We start from the raw sequence: 10,629 nt of genomic DNA on the forward strand, positions 1-10,629 counted from the left end.
CCCATTTTGTTTCCATGGTTCATTGCAAGCAATAATTTTTATTGAACAAACCAGTAGCTTTGTAATTAAAACATTTTCTCTGCAGAGGAAAAATGTGAATTCTCTGTCATAAATGGGAGTACCTTTTTAGTTCACAGTACAGGAGAGCTTGTGTTATATGATCCTGGGATTTTCAGCATCTCCAGAAAGCAAGGCAACCCTTGGCTAGTGAAGATGAGGACAAAGTTGGAAGTTTAAAAATATGTGTGTAATATCTTGGGCATGCAACTCTCCATTTTTATGCCTTTTGCTTTTGTTAAATTTTTAATGGTTTTATTTTCATTACCGTTCATAGCTGTTGTTATGTTGCCATGTGAAGCCCCAAGTAATGAGCGATGTGTTTACATTACATTAAAGACCCATTTAAAGTGTGCTGTGTTTATATTACCATGTAAGCCCCAGTTAAAGCGCAATATGTTTATATTATCTCCTTCACCCACTTATGCCATTTGATGATATTCCAATTCAAAATGGGGGCCCTGAGTGGCCTAAAGCACTCTCCATTACAGATCACTGCCATCTCACCTCTGTCTGCGTGGGTTCAAGTCTAGGATTCGGCCAATGTTGGTATGTGAGAAAGCTTGTCAGTAGCTTCTCGTGGGTCGGTGGTTCTTCCCGGGATTTTCCAGGGTTCTTCCTCCACCATTAATACTGGCCGCCATGCAGAGCCTATCGTGTGCTGAAAAATGGCGTTAAACCCAACAACAACAACAACCAATCCAAAATGCTAGGTTAATTGTTCCCCAAAATGGTTTGTTGTGCTTTCCAGACTTTTCTGTTGTTAAACCTTTATTATGAAAAAAGTTGAAGAGTACTTGCCTTTCAAGCTTGGATTTCCTTACTAATTTGGAACATTTTGTTTTTCATCAAATGTAAGTAATTGGCATATGTGTTCAGGCAAGGGATGTGCTTTCATCTAACAGCTGTTGTCGATTTTGTGGTTCCTATAGACCACAAATTCAAGTATGCAGTGAAGAATAGTGCTGTGATAAAATCCAGACCGTGTCTTCCTCAGCTGTGTATCAAGAAAATTAAATATTTAATTCAGTGGTTGTCCTCTTCAGATGGGCCTTCTCATGAAATAATATACCCCCACCCCCATTTAATATTGCTTGGCACCAAAATGACAGAATTTTGTACCTCTCACTAGAGGCTATACTTTGTAAAAGGAGACCTTTGCATTACAGAAAGAGTGGCCTTAAAATAGGACGAGGACCTCAATACAAACTGAAATGTTATTTCTACTCTGAATACATTTCCCAATCAATTTAATGTTAGAAAGAAGATGCATTGCCTCTCAAATCCAGCAATTGTTAAAAGATGAAAAATTAAAATGATTCTACTCAAATTGTATCTGAACACAACTGAAAATGATTCCACAAACTGATATTAAGATTTGTATTTATTAATATTGTTTACCACTACCATAGGGGGCCCTAAGTGGCCGAGTGATCTAAAGTGCTCACCGGTACGGATCACTGCCATCTCACCTCTGTCTGCATGGGTTCGATTCTCGGATTTGGCTAAAGTGGGTATGTGAGAAAGCTTGCCAGTAGCTTCTCGTGGGTCGGTGGTTCTTCCCATGGTTTTCCAGGGTTCTTCCTCCACCATTACTACTGGCCGCCATGTATAGCCTATTGTGTGCTGAAAAATGGCGTTAAACCCTACAACAACAACAACCACTACCATACATATTAAAGAATAAAAGACACAATAAAATGAGCATGATGTGGGTCACAAGTATGAAATTGTATTCACATAACCTACACCCATGTAAGAAAGAAACTATTCACATAACAGACAACCGTGTAAGAAAGATACTATGATAATATTCACATAACACACCTGTATGTGATATTACACTGTTCATATGACAGTTTTGAAGGTATGAAAAATGATATTGTTTTGTTAGCATAACATGTGAAATTATGAAACCAAATCATTCATATAAAGGGCATGCAGTTGCCCAATTACACTGCAATCGGATACAAGCCTTATATGGCATTCCATCTTGTATGCCAATAAACTCCATTCCTTCAGTTCAAAAAATGGACAGAACAAGGATCTCAATTGTATGGCCCATCAGATCACAGGAAACTGAGCTGACTCACACATGGCTTCCACACAGCCAACACAACAGTTACAGGAAACTGAGCTGACTCACACATGGCTTCCACACAGCCAACACAACAGTTACAGGAAACTGAGCTGACTCACACATGGCTTCCACACAGCCAACACAACAGTTACAGGAAACTGATCTGACTCACACATGGCTTCCACACAGCCAACACAACAGGCCCCACAACCAACTGGGACAGGTATCCAGGAAATCTGCTTCAAATACACACAACTGAACTATGTCATATGGGGGCTTTGAACTTTTAGAATGTCATAATACAAACATCACTATACCAGTTATGTATACAAAGAGAAGAAAATAAGTTTTTAAACTGTTTTGTGTTAAGAAGGGCTGTATTAAATATGACAGCAATGTGTTATATAAAATTTGCCAGACCTAATGGGACTTTAAGAATCATTCTGAATAATCTAATATACAATAAAACAAACACTTCCCCAAGTGGTAGATCAAAACACACCTGTTACTTAATTAGGTTCTCATAGAAGAGCTCTTTAGTAACACTCAGTTACCTTCTCATGTTTTAAGGGAATTAGGGATCTCGCCAGAGGCTCTTGCCTTGTATGATGATGATATTTCCATACCACCTCCTTTCATAGTTCGAAGACCCATATGAAATGGGCCAGCTCAGGTCGCTAGGCGCTCAGCATTAAGAGGTTAGTGTTAGGACTAGTCGGCCTGGTGTCTAGATAATGTGACTGGGTGGGACATCATGCTACATGTCTGTGGCATGATGCCCCAGTGCTAGCCATCACTATAAACTGCCACACTGCAGACATCGTAGCGGTATAACTGAAAAATTGTTAAAAGCTACGTTAAAAATCCAAATCACTTACCCTTTCATAGTTACCCTGCATTGACATTTTTTGTAATACCTTTGAAGAAGAATTTTTGCAGGATGTAGATGAGTTCAAAGACCCGTATGAAATGGGCCAGCTTAAAAGGGCAGTCAATTAGGTCAGCTAAGGCTCCCATAGGCCAGCTGAGCAATCAGTTCTGGAAATTCTGAGTCAAGGCTAGAGGAATAGATGACGCAGCTTAGGCTGCACCCTTACCGATCCAGCAGTATGCTACGGGTGTCGGATCACGATTCAGCGAAGCACCTCGAATGCATAACCGCATTTTGGTTCGTCATTTTTTTTCTGAAGGGGGGTTGAGCGAGAGGGTGAATGAGTTGTCGCCGGTATGGAATGCAGAAGGTATGGAATTTTTGACTGCGACACTTACTTTGACCAGGATTCCGCTTGTTACTTTTATGCAACATAGGTTATGCGGGACATACAAACGGCAGTCGTGGACTTGATCCACGATCGAAAGATCATCTGTGGCATGCTACCGGCGAGCAGCTCGGGTGCATGCTAGTTAAGGGCGGGATGAAGTCCAAGCCTGCGCTCAGTAGGCGCTTAGTCATCCGAAGGTGGACTTGGGCTGGAGAAATGGTGGCCCTTCTCGCATTCGTCTACTACAGCCCAGGGGTTATTAGAGGGGAGTGGCGCGTAAAGTTTGGCAGAATCCCGATATAATCTGTCATGAAGTGCCTGAAAAATAGGCAGCGCAAAGTTGTCCTCCCTACTTTATCACTAACCCCAAAGAGGCGCACCAGGCTGATGTCTTGTTCCCGCCGAACGACAGGGGTGGACTGCGCTTGTTTAAGTATTCGTTCATCGTACTGCCGCAAGGCCAGACGCTCTCTGCTTGTGACATTTTCAGCCAATTAGGGAAAGTGATCAAGGCAGTACCTCAATGTTGTGGTAACTGTACGCGTATGTCGAACCATCCACAGGCTCTGTTCAAACCTATAGCTCACAGTGATTCTTAATGACCCTCATGTGAAGGCTGGTGAAGAGTTGGAGGTTTCGGTTGTATATGACACATCGCTCTTTCTTCAGCAGATTTGGAATCAAGCGTCATACAACCTGTGCTAGTAGGAAATGATCATACATTGGGGGTTAGATAGTATTCACCGTGAGCGTCGTGCAGCTCTTCAGGATAATCCACTGCGAGAAAGTTGCCCTGCAGAACATCTAGCAAATGCATTTCAATGTCTTTACTTGATCGACCTAGCTCGTGGGTAGACCCAGTTATCAAGGTTATTGGAATCAAGGTAGGCTTGTATGGGTCATAGTCTGGGGTCATGGGGTTATTGGCCTTTGCGTATCTCTTACTCACTATGGAAATGCTGACTTGAAGGCTTCACTCGCCAAGATATGCATGTCAATGTATGTCAGCAGCTCGAGCACTGCTCCTTTGGTTTTAAGCAGAGCATCCCAGCGTATCCCAGGGGTACTAAAGTAGAGGGAAGGGCCGATGTCATACGTCTTCAGTGAGGTGACTCGGAAGGTTTCAAAGATATCTGCCAGAGGGAGCACGTCCATCTTAAGGTAAAGGTTGTGAAAGCATCCCATTGTCTTTCAAACGAAGGCATTCAACACTTTTTGAGCACGATAGTCCGCTTAGGATGTACCTGTACAGGTATGGATGCTGTTGAAGGCTTTGATGTGGGTGTGGGTATGTGCTGCGTGTCCTCAAACAACCCTACACATGCATTGATATACTCGTACGGATAGACACTCATGGCGGTCAAAAGGGGGGACATCATGTGTGGTATATCAATGGGTAATGCAGAAGCCATACTATGGGAGGGCATCAGCCGGCTTGCATAGGCTGCAGGATAATATCTGATTGCTGTCTATAAACTGGAGCTGGCCCGGGAAAAAGGCCATATACGCTTCCAAGTTGCTGGGAATAACTTTGATATCTGTTGTTGAGACCGTTCCCTGAGTTGCTATTTGCAGATTGCCGCCGTAGTGCCTCAGGTTGTGTAAGATAACAGGACTTTCGTTTTCTCTGGACTTTGTCGTAGATGGAAGTTACAGATGGTTTGTGAGGTTGTCAAACTCAGTAACGTCAGAGACCTTTATTGGAAACGTAAGCTTGTCAAATCGATGCGTCCCTTGACATTTTTTAAAATATAATTACCGTGACGACAGTTGTGGACATCGGCAAAGAAAGGGCGGAAAGAATGGCCCATTCAAAACATAAGGCGCTGAGGTTTTCTACGTTAGTGGCTGATCTCTAGAGGATCCACTTGGGAATGGGTAAATGTACATTGCCTCAACACCACCAGTACAGCGAAATGTAATGATCACCTCCTCGCATCTGACAAGCTGCCAATCTGAACCCTTGTTTCAAATCTTTTTCCAGCCGCTCCTCCTCCATAGTTACCACCTTAGCTACCAGTTCATCGAGGTCATCGGCCAACAGCGATACTTCTACTCGGCTGACCGATATATTTGCCGGCATGGCGATAGATTGTCATTCTGCTGTAAGCTTTTTCAATTGAGCCTTAACGCTAAGGTTAAATTTGAAGCCCTTCTTTCCAATCTCCTATACCAAGATATTGACCAATCAATGTGTCTTGACCCTGAGTTGTTTAGATAGGTCAATTTCGGGGGGGGGGGGTACTAGTGGTATTATGGCATTATAGTCTATGTCATTTTTATCCGTTCTAGAGGGATCTCTTTTCGTATGAGGGTGGTCAAAGGGAGTCGTCTACCAGGCAGGGACTGGCGGAGGGTCCTTTGCTTCCTTGGCGGCCTTCCACATGGCCCGTCTTTCACCCTATTTGGATAACTTCGGTACCGGTTTGGGTAGCTGGCTCGGAGCCCTTATGGGTGACTGCCTTGGAACCGGTATGGGTGGATGCCTTAGAGCCGATGTGTGCTTTTGCCTGCTGGGGATTGATGCGGGTCGCCCCTGGTAGATGCTAGCATTGGTTGCCGTGCTCGTGCAGTCAGTATTGTCTAAGCATATCATCGTACTCACTCTCATTGATCTACACCTCCCTAAGCAGAGCGTTCATTCGCTTTGTTCTAGGTATGTTGATCGCTAGAGTGCATGTAAGATATAATTTATTATGATACACAGCCTTTCTCTAATTGCTTAATTGTCCCTGGTTGCTGCTGACTGAGATCAGACATCACTGGTAACTCTGATGTGTTGCTATGTATGCTGTGTAATATAGTCTTTCTCTGAATGTACGTTTATGATCGTCACTGATTAGACGATTATATACTCGAGCGCTGCTTTAAAAGGGACTTTTTTTTCTCACTTTGCGTGACCTGGAGTTAAGATGAGCTTTAATATGCAACTTGTTAAGAACCTTCCTGGATTGTCGTCTGGCTTTTAGTTTTATGCATCGCAGCTTGTCGGCCTGGTGGCCTTATCCACCTTGGTTGCATACGCTTTCATTGGCAATGGTACCTTATATTTTTGCCAAAAAGCTGTGCAGTCTCTTTTAGTTTTTAAAATTCTTTAAATGCATTGATTACATCAGTTTTTCATCCGTATCAAAATGAGACTAATTTCAAACTACGTTTATTTTGACAATGCCTTGAAAATTAAGCGTGTAACTCATCATCTTTATTTACAACAAAAAAAGAGGATTCTCTGTAGTTAATGCACATTTATCTTTCTTTCATTGTGTTGACCAAGATGATGATTATATTTAGTGATATCCTTTTCTCTCACTCAGAAGGGAACAGTTACTGCTACCATTTTTCTGGCCACAGTTTAAACATATCAATTGATATAAACAATTAAATAGCATTAATACAACATCAACAACTACTATGACTTAAGAAGAAGAATTTATATATTTCTAAGTGAGATATCAGCGGGAGAAAAATTATATCGCCACAGTAACGATATCACTTTTGGAACAAGTTTTTTTCCTCATTTAGAAATATATTTTCCATTTTGTACGTTATTCAAACCTGTATTTCCCTATTTAGACATATTTCCTTTTCCTCCTTCACCTGCAAAAGGTAGACATCAAGTATTAACTTTTTTAGGATTAGTTTTCTACATGATTCATGGAAACTGTCAGTGGCTGAACTTACACGAGCTGTTGCCGTGTCACCCATCCAGTAATGCATACTTGTAATGCTCTACAACAAAACTACAAATATTTTAGAAATAAATTGTGATTAAATATAGTAAGAATGGATAAATTGGGCATTGATTAATGTTGATTGCAAACCGAAATGTAGTGACAGTCTAAAATTGAATACAGTATCTACTACTGGAGTTGACTGCAAGCTTGCAAAAGTCACCGAAAATTTACGTTTGAATGGAGAAATAAACGAAATAACAACGAAAATCCTTGCAAGTAAACTCACAGTCATTAGAATATTTTGTTCAAAGCTGTTAAGCTCTGAAGTCTGTCAGATACAACCACTCTGAAATGTTTCTACGTTACCCCACCACAACAGTATCAATCCACGCATGAAATGTGCAAGAAAAATAAAAATATCTTCATTCTCATATCAATACGGTCATTTTGTTTGACAAAATGTACAATTTGAAGGATGATAACGACTAAATTTGTAAAATGTCCAAAAATTATTTTAAAATTTAGGAACTTCTTTTTATCTAAATAGTAATGCATCTGTTAATCGCATGGTCATATTGGAGTAGATACAAAGAAATATTTCACTCGTGAAGTGTAAACTCGTGACAATACAAAGTTTCCACTCCACTTGTGAAATATTTCCATATATCTACTCAAAAAAACGTAGATGATCATTTTAGAATTCACGTATTCTAATAAGAAGTGCAATTAACTTGGCTAAAATGTCATGGGCGGCACAGCATTGTCAAATCAACAAAGGGATTCCTAATCTGATGTATTAAAGGGGTCAGCACTCGTAAATGAAATGGTTGATCCCTAAATTAGTAAAGAACCTCAAAACAGTAAGACATGATGTTGCTACTATATATCCGCCGACCAAGTTTGTCTCTTCTTTTACTCTGCTTTAAATAATCTCTCAACAGTTTACTAAAGTGGACTTATTAGATAAAATAAGTTCGCAGTTTACAAGGTCATCCGTGAATGTAATCATGAAAGATCAGAAAGCAATGTTACTTGGAAGGAGCATCAGTCGATACAGACGAGATTGTAGATTTATCTCAGTCCGCTCGCAATTTAAACATAAGAGCTAAAAATGAATTAATTTTGTTAACAATTTGGTAATAAACTGTACCGCCTATCAAGAAGAAAGTAACAATGAATACTTAGTGATTGTTTCGGTATTTGAAAATATTATGACAATTATCTGCTATTTCCACTTATTTCCTTTTGCAATTCACAATTAATTCCCATATTATTTTCTTTACTTCGAACTACATCCAAAATATTCAGAATACTCTAACATACATGTATGTATTCAAGACTGAATTCAAACGACCAGATGCCATTGTCTGCCAGGCTACAAGTAACGAAAAATCCTTCTTATCTGATAAATTCCTATCAAAGCTAGGACATGTTCCAGTTCTGTAAGAACCAAGGTCATTGATGTTAGGTTATGTCCTCTTGCTGAAGACAAGTAAGCCCGTCAATGACTGATCACGTGATTTCTCGATATCACTCACTCTCACTGGTGTGTGTGTGTGTACGTATGCGTGTGTTGGGGGTGGGGAATATGTGCATGGTTGGTACAACATTTTTATTGGTATTTTCCCTGTTTGTTTTGTACTTGATGTCATAAGCTCAGTTCTTTCTTATGTCCCGTGGTCTATCGTTCAGTTTATTCTTCGTTGTGTTGTCTATTTTGGTTCGGCTTGTCTGTTTGTGTTTGTGCATATATATATATATATATATATATATATATATATATATATATATATATATATATATATGCATGAGGGCCTAGGGTGGGATGGGGGGGGTCCTTTTTTCATTTTTTCTAGCTGTTGTCCTATCTGGATGGTAATGTGCATACATGTGGTACAGTAGTCAATGTCTATTCATCAGTCGTGATCTTGTTTTGTCTGTCCGGACTGGTATTGGTCCTGTTATGTCCTGTCCGGTTTTCGCTTGCAAACCGTCTTTCAAAATATCAAAATATTTCACTCAAGCTTAGTATACACAGCCTTGGAAATCTGTAGAACAAAGGGTATCAGGCAGATTTAATACGCGGATCTTTAAGTCTGTATAACAAACTGTACCAATAGTGCCATATTCAATCCTGTAGAGGTCCTTAGGCCCGTACGCAGTCGAAATCATGGGGCCCCTTCGCAAATTATGTCCTAATACGTTTTATCAATATTATTTTGATCCGTCATCGCGGGGCCCCTAACCCGGTCCTACTCTTCCCATTTGGTAATCAGGCACTGTGTACCAGGCACATTTGATGTACGGGCCTGCAAATCTGTACAACGATCGGTACCAGTCAGATTTGATACACGGGCCTGTAAATCTGTACAACAACGATACTAGGCACATTCGATACGCGTGCACGTAAATCTGTACAACAAACGGTACCACACACATCTGATACACAGGCCTATGAATCTGTCTCACAACTGATAAATGGGAAACCAGAATAGTAAACTCTGAAATACGTAACAGCTCAACAATTATGGAGGACAAAGCTGAAATCTTTAAAACTGAAGAAAGTATTTTCACCTCTGGACATTAATGAACATATTTGTTGCAAAAAAAAAACAACCAAGAAAAGATAAAAGGGTTGAGTACAGTCCATTTGACGCCAAATTCACCGTTCCCACAAACCTCTCTCACTTTTCTTCATCTGTTGCCTTTTCTCTCCATACTTATTCATTTTCTCACACCAAACGCATTTTAATGGATATATATCTTTTTAATACAGGAAGTTGACAACAGGCTGGCATATCTTTAGGCGACTCTCAAAATGTGTTGTGTAAGTAAAATCAGAATTCTTAATTTCTGAAACGAATACACATAGGTAATGAAGATTTTAATAACTTAGATCAGAGGTCTCAAACTCAAACCACCCTGAGGGCCGCATGAGGGTACTTTCGATAACCTAAGGGCCGTACCGCCTGTTATTTCTCATGACACCTTGTAACGTTTTGCAGGCCACAGGATACGGCTTGGTGGACCGCGTGTTTGAGACCCCCTTCTAATGATGATACTCTATTATTGGTATTATTCAAGACACTTCGATGACAAAGACGACCAGACAGTGTATGTTCCACAACGAGAATGTGGACTGTTATACTAATACATCGGACCTTGAAGTATTGAAACAAACAAAAATCCTCTTGTTACAGTTCGCTTTTCTTTCCCTTCGTTAATTATATTTGTATGCAATAATATAAATAAATATCCACGAATTTACGTGAAAAACAGGTTACTCCGCTGTAGCATGGGATTGACAAAATGTAATAGAACATTTCCTTAGTTTTGCTTTAATACTGATTAATTAGCTTGAAACAATGAACAAATATTATGGGGTGCGTATGGAACGAAATATTTTTTATACTTAAACTCAAGTAATGTCTTACTACAGTGATTAGAATTATACAAGTTATTTAGTTTTAGGTATTTCTAACATGTGGCAAAAAGCTTGTTCGTTTGACAAAATACAAATTTGGATAATATTAAAACAAGCACACAGCTGATTGAC

This window comes from Sinohyriopsis cumingii, chromosome 2 (genome assembly GCF_028554795.1).
Source record: "Sinohyriopsis cumingii isolate HCF-2022 chromosome 2, ASM2855479v2, whole genome shotgun sequence".
In the NCBI taxonomy this organism is placed as follows: Eukaryota; Metazoa; Mollusca; class Bivalvia; order Unionida; family Unionidae; genus Sinohyriopsis; species Sinohyriopsis cumingii.